Here is a 21,933-nt window from a genome sequence, read left to right as displayed (position 1 = left end):
TTGATCGTCACTTTATGCATTTCTCTCTAATCAATACATATCCTAACACTTCCGTCCTTCATTTCCCCAATATCACTGGTGCACCCCATGGTGACCAACTAGGTCGTATGAATCCTTTATCCACAATTCTTGTAACTGATTGGATAATTCTTGCTTCTCGGACGGTGCAAGTCGGTGGGGTGCTTTAGCAACAGGACCAGTTTGAGACATTAAATCGATTCTGAATTCGACCTGTCGGGTTGGCGGTAATCCAGGAAGTTCTTCTGGGAAAACTTGTGGAAATTCGCGTACCATCGAGATATCTTCTATATGTTTTCTTTTAAATACTTTGGCAATCGCGTTTGTTAAATACACCACGTCTTCTTGTCGTAAATATTATAACATCTCAAGATGAGATTAGAGTGGTAACATAATACCGTACACTTTTCTCTGTATCTAATCGCTTCATCGTCCGAAGGAGAGCTTCTAATCATCTTCTTTTCATATTTGATTTCAGCTTCATGTTGAGTTAGTCAATCCATGTTAACTATTACGTCAAAACTTCTTAACTTTACTGGTCGTAGGTCAATAAGGAAATGTTAATCGTCCAGAATAATAGGACAATTCCGAACTATTTAATTAACCATTAGGGGTTTACCGTTAGCGATTCTACAGTATAGGGTTATATAGTTTCACTAATCGGTATCTTTCCAATTGATAGGAGGTTAACAGGAACTAACTTCTATCGACGACCGTAAAAATATCACTGAAGCCTATTGATTTAATACTACAACATACTTAACACCACCTTTGGATCATGACGTGCTTTATTCGAATTACTCACAAAAGCACGGCTCCTTGCTTGATCAGAGGTTGATGCTTGCCATGAGGTTCGTCTTCCAACGACACCTTGGTTAAACTTTGGGCAATTTCTCTCGAAACGTTCTGTACTGCCACATTCATAGCAAGTACAACTGTTTGGTATAATTTGGTTTCTTTGGATGGATTGTTATTGAAGTTGTTGGGTTCGGAGTGGTTGTACACGAATGGGTTGGGGTTGCCAGTTCACATGGCTTCAATTGGTTCTACAATTGGGGCATTACGTCCATCTTTACCACACCTGTGGCCTACTATCACTCAACATTCTTCTTCCTACCGATAACCATATTTTCCACATTTAGGGAAGGACCCTTCATGCGGTTCATGTTTTCACACCAGAACTAGTCTTAGTATAATTCTGGGTTGTAGGCCATACCTACTTATTCAAAAGCCTATCTTGCACGATACCATTATCATTTCTCTTCTTTTACACTCGACGTCTCACCTAACGTCCTTCCAGTCCGCTTCCCATAGAGTAAAATATATCAATGCGGGCTTGCGACACAACCCTTCCAAAGGTTGTATATTTTACAGGATTGACTACACTCCTTATCGATGGAGTTAGTCCCCAATATAGCGCTCACTTCGCTTAGTTTCAGGAGCAATTAGCCATGTTACTAGACATGACAATTCCTTCAAACGATTAGCGTGTTCTAAGTGATCAGCACACAGCATTTCTATCTTCCATTGCTCAGTTTCCAATCTCTGAACTTAATTACTCGAATAAAAGTGCTCTAGAATAAGAATTTTAAATTCCGACCATATCATCTGAGTAAAAATTTTCTAACTATAATTTTATACCATCGTGTTCCATCACGATACAACATAATCTACCAACATATCTGTAGCATATTTCACTACACAATGTTCTAGACTCTTACCAATATCCTTAACCACTTCGATCTTTTCTATCCACTCAATAATCTATTCCTCCCTTTACCATCAGTAAACTATTAATAATTTCCTTAACACAACCAACAATCATATCCTTCATACCGGATCTAATTCATTACGACTACTATTCATGTTTAGTTTATAATTAATACTTGTAGTCATAATAGTATTCGGTGGGACATTATCACTCTTAGTAATACCACTAAGAATTGAAATATTTCTATTCATGTGATTGCTCGATCCATAATTCTGCGATCACATTTGCATCAACACTAGCAGTGATCTGTGATACGACATTCGGTATCATCATCTGCTATCTTTGAGCAATCAACTAAATCATATCAATCTCCATCATTGGAGTTACTCCCTTTATGTCATTCTGCCGTACTCATCCCGTACGCAGTAATCAATATTAATCTCACCGTATAACTCGTTACCAGCTCAATCATAAAAACAGGTACACATACACACCAAATATTATCATACATAATACACATACCAGTATCTAGTATATATGTCTCACAAATATAATAATATATGGACTTAACCTGACGTCGGTTAACGTTTAAATATGTTTCATAACCCTTGTCACCAACTGACATATAGATCTTTCTCAACACAGATTAATGTTTACTATGCTTGATTTCAATATCCTTCTGCACGTCAGCATAACCGATACATGCTCACCGTGAGCACCAAACGATTACGTACCACGGAGTTATAATATCCGTGTCTATTTGTATATCTGGCATACACAGTATACCACCTACGAACGAACAGTCAACTATGCTATAATGATTCCAACACCTCCTTGTGTATGGGTAATCATTCTATTCGAGTATACATGGGTATAGGCATCTAACGGATGTAAGGATTGCATAGGAGGTTGCAAGGTTCAGGGTAATCGTGCGACATGGGTTGCCTTCAAATATTATCAATTACTATTATGGGAAACTCTATCGCTTGCTCAGTCAATGTCCTCAGGCGTTCTAGGTTTGCTAAAATCGGTGATTCTCGATCTGGAGGTGGTATGACTCATATGTTTGAGAGTGAGAAATACATATATATATTTCTATATATTATTTTTATCTGCTCATTTATTATCAAATTTATTATCATTATTATAGGTCCGAATAAGAATGGGTTCAGGTATATATCCGTCCGTACGTGAGGGTCGTCGGTTCGGGTGAACATAGGGGGTTATTAGGATATATGGTACCGGTGTTGGTAGGTTAAGGGATTTATTAATTTCGGTTGGGAGTGACGGTTACTAGATTTTTCTGGTTAATGTCAAACGGAAGATATAACTTGGTACTATCATAACTATAGCCCGATAAGTCCGACTTATCACCAACCGATGCTCTAGAAATTTCGGCATCCTCGGTACTTTTTATTATTTCATCCCCCGGTTCCTTATCCGGGTCCTATTTCTCAATACAAGTACCCACAAGATACGTACATATATATATACACATTAGCACGCATAAATAATATTATATACTTTACACATATGTTGCCATTTTTACCAATTAATGTACCCAGTGACTTCCCCTGAATTCCCTCGTGCAGATAAGTCTGTTATTATGTTCCGGACCATAATAACTCACTTGTCCATCCAAGTTCATCCAGATCTCGTCACTATATATTATTAGTTGATATTCAGATCCTATAAACTTGAGCTACTGGTTATATTTTAGGTATCTTTTAAAGACATCCTAATTCTTTATAACCAATGGCTCTGATACCAAGTTCTGTAACACCCCGTAACCGCAGCGGAAACGTAAACGAGATGCTACAGACACCTCTGATATCAACCACATTGTTTATAAAGAAAACCGAATACATTAATATACTTCAAATTACATTATCTCGTATTTCATTACCGTCTAGGTGATACACACATCATACAATACGGTACATAATTCTATTTATTATAATGTATCCTAACATTCCACACGCAAATCTTACACACATCAAGCACTTAGCACGTAAGCAATCACTTCATCTTAGTTGTACCTGAAAAGCATGTGAGAAAACGGGTCAACTACGAATAGTTGGCGAGTTTCACAATTCGAGTAAACCATGATAAATCATTATCAAAATATAATATTATCGATGTAATTATGCTGAGCCCACAAGTGAAACCTCTTACTATCACACACAACCCCGTGGCATACTCCACCCACGAACCTGCCCCAAACCGCTATGTCTAACATTACATAGCAAAATATATATAATACCCAAAATAGACATGTGCAACTGGCAGGGAAACATCAGCAAATCCATGCCGGACCAGTTGGGTTTGTCGGACCAATAGTACTATCCACACTCTACCGGCTTTCAGTTAATCACTCGTGTTCCGGGGCCTTAGAATGTTAGCTACTCAGACAATTACCATCTTAGTACATTTCCGTACGATTCCCGTACAATAAAATATATATAAATCCACGCAAATCCATGCGTTCAGTATGTACTTAAACATTTCAGTAGTAACATGCTTCCGCCCCGAGAAAATATTTAAAAACTTTTCAGAAAAAGGGGCTCGTGAAACTCACCTTAGCACATGCAAGCAGGTAACAACAATCATTATCAGTTAACACGTCCAATCTGTAATATGATCCCTACGATCGTTACTATACACTCATTATTAATATAACTTTAACCGTATCAACCGGTACATCTGGGGACACTGTTAACCCATTACTGTACCCATTCCGGGGGCAATGTTAATCCAGAAACACTTCTCCGGACTCAGATTGTGATATCATTTTGAGTTCCATGATCACGATTACTATTAGTCGATTTTCTCGTTTTGCGTGCCTAGCACGGTTATCCGTTTTTACGTTCAAAAATGAGTTTGGTCACACACGACCCGAAAGTAGTGGTTGACTGATAATTTAATTAAAGATGTGAAATTAGAGCTCGGTTTAGACGCCCCGATTGGCCGCGGGACCCGTTTCGTATTTGGCGTACAGGAAACTGTTAAATCGATTAAAAATTACTCAAATCATCCGAATTATTTTCGGATGATTTATTTTTACTTGTTTAACTCATTTATATGAAAATAGTCCATTTTTAGGGTTTTTATACACCAGTCAGCTCGCTTAAGCGAACTTTACCGGTTTACGCGTTTTAAGCTTTAAAAGTTTGTTTTTATTTTCTTTTTATCACAAATAATTATCCGTTTAGTCTCGGATCTTGAAATTTTTCACAAATCACTTTTTGACAGTGGGGAATTTTATAAAAATATTTCAAGAATTAATTTTTATAACTAAAATTTATTTATCTATTTTTAAACACCATTTAAACACTAAATATGTCGTAAATACCAAACGACCTTAGAAAAATCCCAAATTTTTCCTGGATGTCCCCTGCCATCCACATAGTCCCCTGTAATTTTTCCAGAACCAAAATCTTCTTTTACATGCCATTTTCACTAAAACCGAGCTAGAAAACCCTAGAACTCGTTTAACCGAAAAACCTACTTAGACTTCTCCAACTGACCTCAAATTTTGTGTGTGACTTACACATGATATAAAAAGCTTATCTGAATTTTTCCAGAATTGTTCATGATATTTAACTATTTTTCACCATTTTTGGCCAAAACCGAGCATTAAATTCACCAAATATTCATCCTTTATCCAAAAATTACCACAAATTCACAGAACTCATATTTTCATATATCTAACACCTCTGTAAAATTTCATGACCTAACTCTAAACACATCACAATCTGTCCAAATCTCCAAAACCGAACATAAACCGAATATACCTTTCGTTTTCCTCCACTACAAGCTTCAAACTCGTCTTTCCGCCTTATCTACCACTAAACACAGAACCTACAACCAACATACAACAATACCAAGCAAGTTACACTCACGATCAAGCCTCTTACACTATAGTTTCGGTTATTGTTTCAAAACTAAAGTTTTAACCGTAAAAATTCGTTTTTGCTTCGTTTAACTCATTTCTTGGACCAAGATCCCTTGTATAACCCGTATACATCACTTGATCACGCAAGAATCGGTTTTCATCTTTGAAACCTCATTTTCTTGCAAAAAACTCAAGAAACGAAGTTGGAAACGTGATTAACTAGATTCTTTACCTTGCTTTCTTGCTCCAAAGTCTCGGTTTTGGATCATGAATTTGAGAGAGAAGGAAGATTTGTTGAATGGTTGTTAAAAAAAAGAAATGAAATGAATGGGGGTAACCCATTATTCCGATCGGCACTCTTAGGGGGGTGGGGTGGGACCCACCTCTCCATTCTAGGCCACATGTTTGGATTTCGGATCTCCGGATAATGTTTTGGATAATCTGGTTCAGTTCGTTTTTCGGTTAAATGTCTAATTCGGCTTAAAACGAGGTTAAAACGGTCGTTTTTCGGCTTAAAAATGAAATTTATATAAAACCGATTTAAAAACTTTAAAAACTTAAACCTTGACATTTATATCATATTATTAATTATCGCGCATCTTTTTCGGCTTGATCGATCATCTATTGCTCGGTTTGGTATTGAAGGTTTCGTTTAATGTACCGACGTACCATTAAATCGAAATTCTTTTTCTGTGCCGTACTTTACTTATCCCGAAGCATTAATGCTTCGTAAAATCACTAAATGTCATATATCTTGTCTATTATTAAACCCTCGATTCGTTCGGGTTTCAATAACTATCGATCGATTAATCGCATATTCAATGAGATGAATTATATATTCACGTACAATAATTACTATGGTAATTCATGTACCCGACATTAAATATGACGTAACTATTGTCTACCGGTTAGGGTATACCGGGTTTCGTCGGAATCGTTACAGTGTACCATGTGGACTGTCAAAAGTACACAACTCCTCCACAAGTGAAAGGTCCCGATTGGATGTTTGACTACGATAGTTTATTTAATTCATTTACTCCATCAACTGAACACATTGACGAAGAACTGGTTCGAGCATACTTTGAAGATCATTTGGCAATTCCACGATTTTCAAGTTCTAATGATGTTGCAGCTCAACCTGATGCTCCAATTGAGGAACCTCAAGTTGCTTCTCCAGTGGCTATCGATATTGTTTCCACTTCTTCTAATGATGATCGAGTTGATGATCAAGTTATTAACATTGACAGTGATAATGTTTCATCTCCTGAACTTGGTGAACATTACACTAACTTATTTGATAATGTTGTTGTTCCTGAGAATCCCACACTTCGGATTCATGGCTATCATCCACAGGAAAACATCATTGGAGAACTTGACGTGGGCGTACGTACACTTCATCAAGTTGCTTCGTCAAGTGATAATAACATATTGTGTGCTTATACTGATTTACATTCATCGGGAATTATAAATCTTGCTAAATTCACTTGCTTTCTATCTCAAGTTAAGCCAACGACAGCTCGTAAGGCACTTGAAGATCCTTCTTGGGTAGAAGCTATGCAAGAGGAATTACAGCAATTTGCACGTTTGGGTGTTTGGGATTTAATAGACAAGCCTGCTAGAGTTAAGAAAGCGATTCCGAATAAGTGGGTATATAAGTGTAAGAAACACGATCGAGGTGTGATTGTTAGAAACAAGGCACGTCTAGTGGTGCAAGGGTTTCATCAGCAGGAGGGTATTGATTATACAGAGGTATATGCTCCAGTTGCAAGATTAGAGTCGATTCAAATCATCCTGGCATATGCAGCTTATAAGAATATCATTTACCAAATGGATGTTAAGGTGCTTTTCTCAACGGTGAACTACACGAAGAGGTGTTTGTCCAACAACCACCTGGTTTTGAAGATCCTGAGTATCCGGACCGTGTTTGCCAATTAAACAAGGCTCTCTATGGTCTACATCAAGCCACGAGAGCTTGGTATGGCACGCTTGCCGACCATCTAACTGATAACGGCTTCAAAAGAGGGACAGTTGACTGCACTTTATTTTATAAAACTGTTGGTGATGATCTTCTCCTAGTCCAGATTTATGTTGATATTATTTTTGGGTCTACAAACGACACATTGTGTAAGGAGTTCAAGAAGTCCATGCAAACAAAGTTCGAGATGAGTTCGATGGGAGAGATGAATTTCTTTTTAGGGCTGCAGGTTCACCAGTCTGCTAACGGAATCTTCATTCACCATACTAAGTATGTGAACGACGTCTTGAGCCGATTCAAGATTTCTTCCGGAAAAATCCCTTCAACTCGTCTCCCCGTGGGTCACAATTTTTCACCGGATGAACTGGAGGATACCGTTGATCCTACCCTCTATCGTGCCATGATCGGTTCTTTGATGTATCAAATGGCTTCTCGCCCTGATATTATGTTTGTTGTTTGTCTTTGTGCTAGGTACCAAGCAAGTCCACGAGTGACTCACCTAACTGCGGTCAAGAGAATTCTTCAGTATTTGAGGGGAAATCCAGACATCGGGTTGTGGTACCCAAAGGATGATACTTTCGATCTTACTGCTTATTCAGACTCGGACTATGGAGGTTGCAAGATCAACTTCAAATCAACGACTGCAGGATGTCAATTTTTAGGAAACCGGCTTGTTTCTTGGCAGTGTAAGAAGCAGACAACGGTCTCCACTTCAACCGCCGAAGCTGAGTATGTTGCAGCCTCGAGTTGCTGTTCCCAGGTTTTGTGGATACAACATCATCTTCGCGACTACGGTTTGACGTTTCTTACTACTCCTATTCTGATTGATAATTCTGCTGCAATTTCTATCACAAAGAATCTCGTACAACATTCGAAAACAAAACATATCGAAATTCGATATCACTTTTTACGGGATTGCTTTTAGAAGAAGTTGATTGAACTTGAGAAAGTACATACTGACTTTTAGAAAGCCGATCTGTTTACCAAAGGTTTTGACAAAACACGTTTTAAATTTTTGCTTGGTTTAAACAGATTGAAGACCCTCGCTAATATCCTTAAACAAGGATGACTATCTTTATTTTCTGTTAATTTTTCTTTTAAAATTTATTTTGGTTTTAGGGGTTGAAAATCTAGAAAATACAAAAAGATTGTGTTTTTCGTTTGTATAGATAAAACCCAAAAACATTAAAAAAAATCTTAATCCAAAAACATTAGAAAATTCAGAAAAATCAAAAATACTGTTATTTCTTTAATATTTTCCTTTAAAATATTTCTTGAAAACCTAAAAACATTTTAAAATCTGAAAATAAAAAAAGAATGTACTTTTCAGTTTGTACAGAAAAATCCGAAAATACAAAAAGAATGTGAAGTTTATTTTGTTTATAAGAATATTGAAAATGACAAAAATATTGTGTTTTTAACGTTTGTGTAGAGAAAATCCAAAAAGCTTTTTGCATGCGTTTGCTGAAAATTATGTCAATTATCTACATTTGACGGACATGCACGTGTATATGTTTGGTCCTGATATTTACTTATAAATGTTCAGGTTAGCCATTTACCTGAAAATGGAAAATAGTTGGGGCGTTCGTTATACGTTTTTAGATTATTTTCTCGCTGAAAATTATGTCGGTTATTTAAGTTTGTGAAGCATGCTTGCATGTCTTGGTCCTATTATTCACTTGTTGGATTGATAGAACAGCCATTTATTTATAGACTTAAGTTAACTGGGGCGATTAAATTTATATTTATCTTGTTTTATGCTCCTCAAAATTTTTGAGTTTTTGAAGCAAAAAGAGAAAATGATAGTACATTGATTATCTTGACCCCAAGTCCAGCAAGAAATAAGCTTAAAAGACTGTGTGCTTAATTGCATTGGTAGGTCTTAAAACAATCAAGTAGAGTAAAGTATGTGATATAAACATAAAGAAACGCCAAATTGAAAGGGGTGTTAGTCTCTAGCAAAAGTCTCAGTGAGGATGGCAGAAATGTAATAACCAGACATACTCAAGCCTTATAGTTGTTGATCACCAAAAATATAATAAAGCAAATAACAAGCGTTAGGATTCTGGACACTGGGAGTCTTTATGCGGCTTAATCATCTGGGTATTCATATGCATGAATATTTCACTCATTTTTAGAGCAAACCCAATGTCATTAAACTTGATCACTGTTGTACCTCGTACAAATCCAAATTACTGACTTGATCAAAATCCGTTGTTAGTCATACATTTGTTCCTCCCTTGCGTACGTCTTAATACCATTAAGAAACAGACCCCAGGGGATATAATGTATGTAAGCCTACAGATGGACTCGTGCATACTCACTCATAGTAAAGGAAACTTGATGCATTGCTCAAAATTTCTCAATTGGTATCAAAAATTTTGATTAACACTATAATGGTTTAAGTCAAGTTGGGGTGTTTTGGCAAAAATCAAATTAAGCTTGAACCGAGATTAGAGGCTGATAGTTTCTGATATTCTGTGCTATAATTTAACCAATTAATCATATCACAAAAACACTTGAAAATTTGTTATTAGATTTAAGTGGACAACAATACCAATTACCGACTTAACGCCAGTCATAATATCGCTGAAATATAAAACTGAGATGGAAGGACAATTTGGTCAATATGATTCTCTGCTAAAACTAAAAAAAAATACATGTATTGTTTCTGTTAAAATTATAGAAAAACACAAAAAGATTGTTCAATTTTTAAATGTTTGGATATTTCTTTGTACATACATTCTTTAAATTTTTTTTCCAAAATACCAAAAAGATTTTATCTTTCTCTCTTTATATATTATTTTAAGTTATGTTTCGTAAAAATGAAACGTTTTTTAAGGTATCAAAATTATCGGGATAAAAGGTTCTCGTTAATTCTTAAAGTTAAAATTCATTAAATTATTATTTAATTCATTTATTTATTTAATTTAAATTTAAATAAACTGTTTAATTCGTTAACATACTACTTCGTTAGTTATGGATAACGAACTAGGTGATTCTTTAGCGAATTGGTTTCTAGTTCGCTCACCTAAATCGCTTCCGCACTCTGTAACGAATCATCCCTTCTTCATTATACATATTTAACGAATCAGAGACACTTATCTTGTCTTGTTTGCTACCATAAAGTAACGAACTGGAATAGCGATTCAGCTAATTCTGTATTTAAAATTTCACACGAATTGCATAATTCGTCCACTGTATACCTCGGGTAGCGTGTTAAGCGATATAGGACAAGAAACACGAATAGTCTCTCACTGTTCATCTTCTTCCTTCACTCTAAAGTCACCCTATTCAAAATTTTCTCTGAAATCTCGACTTTCATATTTTAACATTTCAAGTATATCTTCGTGATTCTCAGGTATAGATGGTCACGGCGAAATGTTTTTCGTCAAAAATGAATGTTATTTGATAGATGAATTATGTACTTTTGTGGTCTAAGGGATTTCAGTGTCTTTAAACACTGATTTGTTTATGGCTCATTGTGATTATATAGCTTATTAATGTTTCAATGTAATCGGAATGTGATTCTGATACCCTTGGTGGACTTTATTCGACGTTTGATTAGAGTTTGCCGGGTTGATTTTTTTCATAGTTTCTGTGTGTTTGTTTGCTCCGGTTACCCTCAGTATCTCTAGCTTTTGAGTCTCAATCTCATTACCTTGAGCTTCATTGTGTGTTTCCGAGCTCAACACGTTCATTGTTTTGATGATTCAACGATAGTTATGGACTAATTGCTTATGGATTCATATTGTTGACTATCTATGTTCATCATAATTTTTACCTTGACTATGAGGAGTCAAAGATTAAGTCTATTTAATGAACCATTCGTTCTCCTTAGCGAATTGGAATTGTTTCGTGTCCAATTCGTTAAGGACATATACGAACTAGCTTAGCGAAGAATGGAGTTCAAGAATCAGATGTTGATTCGTTAAATTATAACGAACTAGATCCTTAGTTCGTCAATTTGAATAGTAATTCGCTAAGGCTACTTCGTTGGCTTATTTACCTGATAGCGAATCACACAATTCGTTATTGAATTGTAACGAATCAGTGGGATATTTAACGAATGACATTCAATTTTGATTATTTAATTAATTTTCAAAATTCATTTTTAAATCAAATAAAGTATTTCAATCGTCTAAACGTGTATATAACCTAAATACATACATCTTATGACATTGATTACACCACTTATAAATAAGTTGACATATTTTGACATTAAATACAATTCTACGTCTTCTCATATTCGCTTTTACTTATACAGTAAACATGGTTGATCAAGTAAATAAAGATCCACCAATAGCTGATCAAGGACAACACGAACAACTACCACCAGAACAACCTCCACAAGATCAACCACCACAACATGAACAACAAGACAATGTTATTTTACTACCATTTGACAAAAAGCACAACATCTGTGCTTATGTTGACTTAGACATTGCTGATATAGCTACATTTGGAGATATGTTGGGTTTCTAAGACCATCAGTAATACATTATGCCATTACTGCTTGCCCTATGGTGTATCTGAATTTTATCAGACAGCTTTGGGATATTGCTGCGTATGAGGAGGAAGAGAAGCATATTCAAGCCTCGATTAATGGCATTCCGATTACTATTGATGTTGAAGTAGTTCGTCGTGTGCTTCGATTTGCTAATACTGATAATGACCCGAGTGAATTCGATAGGCAATTGGTCAGGGGTTTGTTTACTCGTGTACGTTATGGTGGAGACGTTCACAAATCTATGCTGAACAAGAATGGATTGTGTCCACCATACAAATATCTTCTCCATGTTCTTATTCACTGATGAGTGGTCATCGTGGTGGCTTTGATGAATGTCGACTCAGCTTGCAATCCGCGTTTGTGGCTTTAATTCTCAACAAGCCATTCAACTACTCTGAAATTGTATTCGATCATTTGGCAGAACAAGTTCAGCAGACGGACCAGAAGAAGAAGTTTTTAATGTATCCTCGGTTTTTGCAGCTGATTATTCAAGACTTGATACCAAATCTAGCAATTGTTCAAACCTTGGTAATGATAAGCTTTATATGGAACATATGACAGCCGTCACAGTACGTAGAATGGCTATCTATCGAATGGCAAGGCCAGCGGATAAACGAATGATTGGTCATATCGTTGATCCTAATTATGCATGTCCTTCCGAGGTGTCACACCCTCAAAATCCACTAACGGAGTTTTACCGTCAGAGGGTGTGAACTAACAGGATCGGAATCATTAGTTATAATCAAACCATAAGTAAAGTTTTCAAAACAAAAAAACATTTAAGTGTAAATAAGTGCGGAAGAGTAAAACCATAAACCAAGTGTTGCGTCACGCAGGACGACTTAAAAACCCAACTAATAACAATTTAAAAACAAGTTTGCATAAACAATAGCGTTTAAAGTAATGCATGATCCTATACCGCACACCCGTCTCGGCTACCTGATAATAACATACTAAAAGTGTCAACACGGGGTTGGTGAGTTCACAAGTTTATATAAAATAAAGCGTTTGCCTTTACGTTTTGCGTTTTGCGTTTGCGTTACCAGATAGTGTTAAATCAATTATATATCTATAGGTAGCTAGCCTATAAAGCAAGTATTACTAAGTGTTCGACACCGAAGCTGAATGTTTATCATTTGCGTTGCCACCAGGTCTATCCCGACCATGGTAATGTGTTAGTCAAGATTACAACCACTCGACCTCCAGTCGAGTTTAGCGTTGGGTGGGGTTTGTCAAACCCAGTGGTACTACTCAACAGTGACTCGCTATTATCCAATACTAAACGGTTCGATGTGTATGAAGGACTTTTGTTGTTTCGTTTGCCACTTAGCCTTTACAAGTGATATATAATCTAATAACAAAATCTAAAAGCGTTTCGGAGTATGTATTCTCCCCCAAGTGAAAAAGCGTTTAATAGAGTTAAAAGGGGAACGTGAAACTCACTGTTTGCGAAGAACTCAAAAACAAGTCAACCGAGAGATGCGCGTCACAAAAAATCCTCACTAGCGTTCTAAAACAAGAATGAGATTTTCTAAGTGTTGGAACTATTATTGAGTCTCTAGACTCGGCACATAATACCTATGCATAAGATACGTTTCGTGTTTCGTTTGTGAATTGTGTGTGATTCAACAAACACATTGGTGATACGTTACATGTGTGAACAACTACTTAGTGTGAAGTATTAATAGTGTACATTACTAGCAATTATTCCCCACAAAGGCAATTTAGTCAAAACATAGCAATTATCTAGCAACAAGCACGTTTTATGTATTTTTATATAATTCAGCAGCTAGTTTCATCAAGACAGAATTCTACTTGAAAGATTACTCTATTAAACAGATCATAACATATCAATTAATTCACCAAAAATTGTCACAAAAGCACACATGAGTTAGGTTTCCACAACTATCTTTATTGTATTTTTATTCCACATAGATTTCTCACAATGATCAAAACCTTACAGTAAACTCACAGCAGTTAACAATGATCAAAAGATTTCTCACCCTCGTGTTACGAGATACTCCTGTGTAGATCCGGCTGGGAACCTAAAATTGGTATCAGAGCTTTTTGCTCGCGATTGTGTGGTTCGGGATTATCACACGAGTGTAAAAATTGTTCCGTTAGACTTTTCCCGGAATCGTTTACGTTGAAACACCGTTCGTTTGTTCGTTTCTCTTCAATTTACCTCAATCGCTCCTTCCTGCTACTCCAACAACCCTCCAGATAAACATAATCAGACTGAAAAAGTAACCCATTCATAGATAAACATAATCAAACTGAAAAAGTAACCCATTCATCAGGCGAAGTTGCCGTCACTGAATTTAGGGTTTTGGCGAAGATACAACTCAACGAAGTTACAAATAGGTGAAGCTAATAATTCGCGAAGTTGTTAGCAAGTCAGCGAAGTTGATCATCGGCGAATTTATTGACATTATTAAGGTAGAGGCCAAAAGAAGTTATCCCTTAGCGAAGTTATAATAACTTCGCTGATCATTGTTCACTGAATAGTTTATCCAGAATCTAGTCTTGTTTCGTTTAAGTATGACTTCGATAAACATCACCGAACTGGTAAAGATGGAAGTTTAAGCTGGTTCAACAACTAAAGCTCCAAAGCTACTTAAAGGAACTTATTTTGTTGTGTGGAAAGATAGGTTCGAGCAGTATGTGAAATATCAAGATGCAAAAATGTGGGTCTGCATTCAAGATGGGTACATTCCTCCAACAGCTATGTTCGAAGGTCGAGAGTAGCTTAAGAAGTACAATAAGATGGAGGATGATGAAAAAAAAAATGGTTGAGGCTGAAAGTAAAGCACTAGCTGCAATAACCATGGCACTACCTCAAGAGATTCTACATACTTTCATAAGGTACAAGTCTGTCAGAGAATTATGGGAAGCATTAGAGAATCGCTATGAAGGTAATGTCGGGATTCGTAACTCAAAGTCAAAATTGTTGAAAACTCAATTCTCGGTGTTCAAAGGATTTAAGAATGAGTCACTTGATGACATCATCACAGGATACTATCACTTGATGACAGAATTGAATAACAACTCCTAGAAGTACATAGAGCCTGAAATTGTAGAAAAGCTTCTGGATGCTCTCCCACCAAAAAGGGATATATACACAGTTTTGATGAGAGAAGATAAAGAGTCTGAAACCTTTGATTTGGAAATGCTGGTCAATTAGTTACGTAATTATGAGCTAAATATGATAAGGAAAGAGAATCCAACTGATCAGGTTCAGGATCCGGGAATGTATGGTGAAAAAGGGTCTCCAAACTCAAGCTCTAAATCAAAATCAACTGCGTATTAACCAGGAGGTGAACCAAACTCTACTCAAGATGGTCATATGGTGATGAATATGGATGGTGACATATGCTTTATAGTGGGTGGAAGTAGCTCGTCAAAACCTCAGTCCTCAGCTGGTAACTCCTCAACCAGTGCCTCTTGCAAGAATTACTCACAGACGCCTATGAGTGTGAAATCAGCTGAACAACAATTTTCTCTTTATGCCTCTTTCATCGCCTCATATGAGAATTACATCAAAGGAAAGATAGTCGACCCTACAACCTTGGATGGGGACTATGATCAGATAGATGCTGATGACATGGAAGAAATGGATCTGCAGTGGCAAATGGCAAAGATTGTAAGAAGGGTGGAGAGGTTTATGAAGAAGAATGGCAGAAAGTTTGTTGGAGAGAGACTAGGGTTCGACAAGGCAAAGGTTCGCTGCTACAACTGCCAACAAAATGGACAGTTTGCTAGAGAGTGTATAAATGAAAGAGTCGAACGAAGTCAGAACAGGCCTATTCAACAGAATGGGGGAGTAAATGAAGTAAAGGCTATGGTATCGCAACAGAACGGTGGGTATAATTGGAATATACAAGTTGAGGAGATAATTTAACAAGCAAATTTGGTGAACATCAAGAGCGGCAGATGTGACAAAGAGTCAGTGGATAATCAAGCGTACATGGCAGAAGTGAACGATCAGCTCTCAGAGGTATGTTCGGAATCTCAGTGTGATCAATGTGAGAAATTGTCTGAACAATTAAATGCTTTAACTGATAAGTATGTTAGTTTGGATAAAGAATTAAAAACGTTAAAAGAGGAACATCACTATTCTAAAAATAAAGAAAATAGTTTCTCGGTAAAAATAAAATCTAGTGAAAAAGATATAAGAACCCTTAAGGCCACACTTGCTGAGAAAATTCAAGTCATTGATTTAAGCTATGAAGTCGTGGAAGAAAAGACTAAAATTATAGCTGAAAAGGATAAACAGATAGCTGATTACCATGTAAAGGTGGTGGAATTGAATAGGAAGCTTGAACAGTTTAGGAATTCCTCCATGATGCTTGATCATGCCCTAAGTTTTCAACGTTCCCCTATAAACAAAGGGGGAATTGGATACAATGAGGTTCCACCACCTTTCAATAATAATTACACTTATAATCCTTGTAATCAGCCATCTGAGAGTGTTGAAACTGATCAGACTGTAACGGGTAATGTGAAAGTCTACACGTTACCCGTTAAAGTCAAGTAAGGCAATACTAACGTTAGTACTAACAAATCTGGTCAGACAAATTCTCATGTCACAAGTCAAGGTTCAAATTCCGTCGACTCTGTCAACAAAGATGATGACGTCGTGATACTCAAACGGGGGGAGAGTTATGTTTTTGATGAAAAGAAATCCTTTATAAACCCATTTGTCCCCGCCCACCGTCACCCCATATGTTAGACAACGTGTCAGTAACATAGCCCATCTTCTGCTACAACTTCCGAAATGAATGTTCGGATGGACACTAGTTGTCCTAACAGGAGTTGTTTTAGGTGTAACAAGATAGGACATATTGTCAATGACTGTCCTCTGAAAAGGAGAAATTCTAGAAATATGAGACCAACTAAAATTGAGAATAAAACGCACTTTAAAACTGATGCTGATAATAATAATAATGCGTCCAACTTTAATTGTTCGACAAATTCAAGATTTCAAAGAAACCAACCTCAATTTTTCAAAAGAAACCAAAGATAAGGTAATTTTGAATCCAAGAATGCTAGAAACTCAAGAATGTTTGGATGGCCTTATAACCAATTTTCTAGATATCCTCCATTCAGCTCAAATATAAACTTTCCTCAAAGGAACTTTGGGCAGCCCAGGAGTTGGATATAGTTTAACAGATTTGATCAACCCAAGGCCAGTAGGTCTAAGGTCCCTCCTTTTTAATTCGTTTCTTTAATTGTGTAGGAACAGTCGAACAGGGCTGTTAACAACATGTGGGTTGTCGACAGTGGCTGTTCCCGGAACATGACAGGTAACAAGAAATTATTACGTGATTGGCAAGCTGTTCAAGGAGGAAGGGTAGATCAGAATAAGGATGGCATGTTCATTCATCAAACTAATATATGTTCACGATGTCCTCAAGCGTTTTAAGATGGACGACTCCACCCCGTTTGACACTCCAATCTGTGTCAACCACAAACTGGGTGCTGATTCAAAAAGTGATGAAGATGCGGATCCCACTCAGTATCGAGTAATTATAGGTTCTTTAATGTATTTAACTGCTTCTAGACCTATTATGTTTGCAGTTTGTCTTTGTGCTCGCTTTCAGGCCAATCCCAAGGAATCGCACATAAAGGGAGTGAAGAGGATTTTGCGCTATATTAAAGGATAGCCCAAGTTGAATCTTTGGTATCCAAAAGGAGGAGATCTGGATCTGGTAGCATACACTGACTCCGACTATGGAGGATGCAATCAGAACAGGAAATCAACAACAGGTGGCTGTCATTTTCTTGGAGGAAAATTGGTGTCATGGCAATGCAAGAAACAGACCTCAGTAGCCATATCCACCTGCGAAGCAGAATACATGGCAGCATCGAACTGCTGCTCCCAGGTTTTGTGGATACAACAACAAATGCGCGATTATGGTCTGAACTTCACTCAAACTCCTATTTGCATTGATAACACTGCTGCAATCTCAGTAACTAACAATCTTGTTAAACATAGTAAAACTAAACATATTGACATTCGTCATCATTTTATACGGGATTGTGCTGAGAAGAAATTAATCGTGGTTGAAAAGGTGGATTCACTGGATAATTTTGCCGATATTTTTACAAAAGCGTTTGACCGATCCTGTTTTCAAAACCTTGTTGAGCTTAATGGGATGATCAATCCAGAGTAATCTTGTTTTCATTGAGTTTTTATTAAAAATAAAACATCACTATCGCTGAAAATTATGTCAGTAGCTGAAAGCAACCGGGGCGGTTTATGATAAGTTTTTATTCCTTTGCTAAAAATTATGTCGATTATACTTAGTCGGAGGGAAACATATTCGTATGTGGTTGGTCCTGCTGATTTAATGGATCTTTAGGATAGCCGTTTACCTAAAGACTTTGAATTGATCGGGGCGTCTGAATATAAATTTTTTTGGGTAAATGATATACTTTTTCAGTCTATAACTTCGCAAGAAGTTTCAAAATTGATGTTAAATGCGAAAATTGATCCAACCTTCGAAAGTGATAGAGAAACTGATTTTGTTTGCCTAATCGGTGAAGTTATTAGGCCTAAAAGACTCTAGAACAGTCATTGTATGTTATGGTATCTTTCTATGGTACGTAAAAGTAAAAGTGATACAAACTAAAACTACTCGATTTACCCTGGAGAGTCATTTTGAAATGGCAGAAATGTAATTACTCAGTCATACACGAGCCCGTGAGTGTCTTGATCCCCGCGAAGACCGTGTTATTTTTCTGCAGTGATCCAGATTCGGGACTTGCAGCTGTCTGATATGTTATCAAAGAAAAAAAAACTTATTATCGTTATATCATACGAAGATTATCTGTTCACAAATATCAGGGATGAGACAGTGACTGAGTATAGTGTAAGCATATTCTAAGTATTGGAAAGACGACTTGTGAATATTGATTGGTCAGACACTACGGGTCGAAGTTAAATAGGGGTGATCTGGGGAAAGCCAAATACGCCTTGAGAATAGATAGGAGGCATCACAATATCTCAAGAGATGTCCATCTAAATTTTGAGCTTAATTGAACATAATCCGTATCACTGAAGCAATGAAAACCATACTAAGTTTTATACCTGCCTACAACCTGTTTCTCTATTTCATAATAACTCTGAACATGAATTCGTGTGACAGCCTCTTAATCAGTATGATTCCTGTTCGGATTTTTTCATAAACATGATGGGTTTCTGGAAGACTAAAATTTGATCCCGTCCTTCCTTATCTTATTATATTTTACATTATCTTTGTTTTAACGTTTGGTCGATGGCTTATTTGCCGGGTTATTCGTTTTTGATTTATTTATAAATTTAACTTCGTTGTGGCGAAGTTACCTTTCTGGAGAACTTAATTACTTGAGCGAAGTTACCATAACTTCGCCCCTGGGTTTTTTAAACTATATAACTGGCAGATTCTGGTCAAACTTAGTCAAACCTTTGTTTCTTAATCCCTCGGCGAACTTAACCTGTGAATCAATCTATTTGTAATCCGTTTCTCGTGTCCGATAAAGGTTCGTTAACCTATTTAGGATCATAATTTATATATTGTTGTTGATTTTCTGCACCACAATGTCAGTTTTAATCGGTATGGTTTGCAAACCCTTGAAGCACTGATCATCATCAGTTTGAGGTTGTTTTTGTAACACTATGGTAGTTCGGAACCTTAATCGTTCTATCCTATACCTGTGGATAACCTCTGATTGTCTATTCTTCAAATTAGCTGTTAAACCGTTTATGCGGCGAAGTTAATTTTAACTTCGCTCATATAACAACCTCGCTGCATAAACACTTGTGTCAAATGTCTTCATCTTCGCTTGTATACTGTGCACTTGGGTTCAAAACTGCGTACCTGTTCTTCATACCAAGTGAGGTTATGTTTCCAGTGTAGTCCATTTTTCCCCACCACCGTTATCTGGTATGTCTATGTTACCTCCTTCTTCGGCTGATCCATTGCCGGTGATCTCGAGTGTGCCAATGGTGTCCGTATCTGCGCCATCTGGTATAGTTCCATCTACGGTCCAGATGTCAGCACCGGATATTATTTCTTTACCAACCCCTACTATTACTCCATCAGAAGTGGTAGCTAGATTTGTTGAGTGCACATTGGTAGCTACTGTCGGGTTGTCTATTTCAATTTCACCCACAGCTACTATACAGCGGACATCTGATATTCCTATAAGTTTGGAAATTCCACCATCGTACGCTCAGGATACTTCTCACATGAACTTTGATTTTGTTCCTAATTTGTCTGATTATGAGAGGATTGCGGCTCTTGAAAGGGTGGTTGCTGAACAGTCAAGGGTAAATGTTATTCAAACTCAAGCTATTAATCCTCTGGTGGCAGAGAATCAACTTCAGACTGCACTTCTTGTTGAGCATGGTAAGTTGTTTGATAAGCTGAAACAGTTCTTAGCATCTCAGGGGGAGTCGAGTTGTAAGGGTGATGAGTTAAGAACGAAGAAAAGACAGGAAAGGGATGATCATCCCAATACATCAAAAGATGCAGGTGGTGAGCTACCAAGAACTGAACAAACTCATGGAGCTTCCACATCTCAGGGGGAGTCAGCTGGTCCATCGGGCAGTGCAGGTGGTAAGACAGTGGTTGTTGATGATGAGGATGAGTTTGGTGACGATGTGCTGACTATTAGTGATATTGTGAAAATTGGTGAACAGATAGAGATCAATAGTGGGTTAGATTAAGGAGAGATAATTGATGATGATGTTGAGCATGATATTCCAAGTGTTGATCAAGAGAATCTGGTTCAAGATGAAAATGTGTCGGGTGACTTTGAGTGGGAAGAGCAGCCTAGGTGGAAAGAAAGATGTGCTCAGTGGTTCATCAAAACTAAGAAGCCTGTAGTACCCGCAATGTTCAAAAAGAGTTATAATATCAAGGGTTATGACGAATCGAAGAAAGGTATTAGTTGCTGGTTGTATGATGAGCAGTTAAAGTTGTTTGTGATAAAAAGATATGACGGGATTCAATATTTTGCTAAGGCATTGAGATCGCTTAACACTTTGCCTGAGTGTGAAGTGATAGATTTGGCTCGGTTGAGATTGATAAATAGAAGTGATGATGTGTTTGCGAGATGCGTTGGAAAGATAGTGTGGAAGGAGAGTGTTAAGGAGAAACAGTTTGAGCTTTTGAAGATAAGGAAATGGGAATGAGGTCTGACAGTAAGCCCTGGATGGTGATGAAGTACAAGCCGATTCGGTGTTTGAAAGAGGTTCCTATGAAGCTTATGCCCCCGGATGTGTTGAAGGATCTCAAGTGGTGGTATGTTGATTGCCAAACTGCTTAAGTTGTGTTGGAAGATGAAAACGAATAGGAGATCTTAAGAGTGTATGATCCAATACATTGGTTAATTTGTCTCAAGCTGATATACAGGTACTCAATGATAAGAAGATTTCTTATATTCCTGCGTGGAAAGACGAAGCAAAGAAGTACCAGAGGGTGGTCTCTGTCTGTGTGAGACAAGGAGTTCATGCTTGAAGATGGTGGGTAAGTGCTTTTTGGATTACTAGACACGGCAAGGTGTTAGAGATATGAAGCTACTTCCAAGGGGGGAGTTTGTTGGTGCATGATGCCAGTAGTTCATTTATCTCATGTTTATCGTGTCTGTAATAGTTACATTGTCCTTATCTTGTTGAACTTCTTAGTTTGCTTTTAGTGTTAGGAGAACTTGTGGGGTAGCGAAGTTAGGGACAACTTAGCCTAGCATGTTAGGCGAAGTTGTCGTAATATATACTCCCTGTCTTCGGCTTTTTCATAATAACTCTGACGGTTGTGTTTTGGGACATTTGGTGTTAC

This window comes from Bidens hawaiensis, unplaced genomic scaffold, assembly GCF_021521415.1.
Source record: "Bidens hawaiensis isolate Kalapana, Puna unplaced genomic scaffold, B.hawaiensis_p1.1 tig00013823_1, whole genome shotgun sequence".
Taxonomy (NCBI): domain Eukaryota; kingdom Viridiplantae; phylum Streptophyta; class Magnoliopsida; order Asterales; family Asteraceae; genus Bidens; species Bidens hawaiensis.
Note: the sequence above shows the minus strand (reverse complement) of the source record.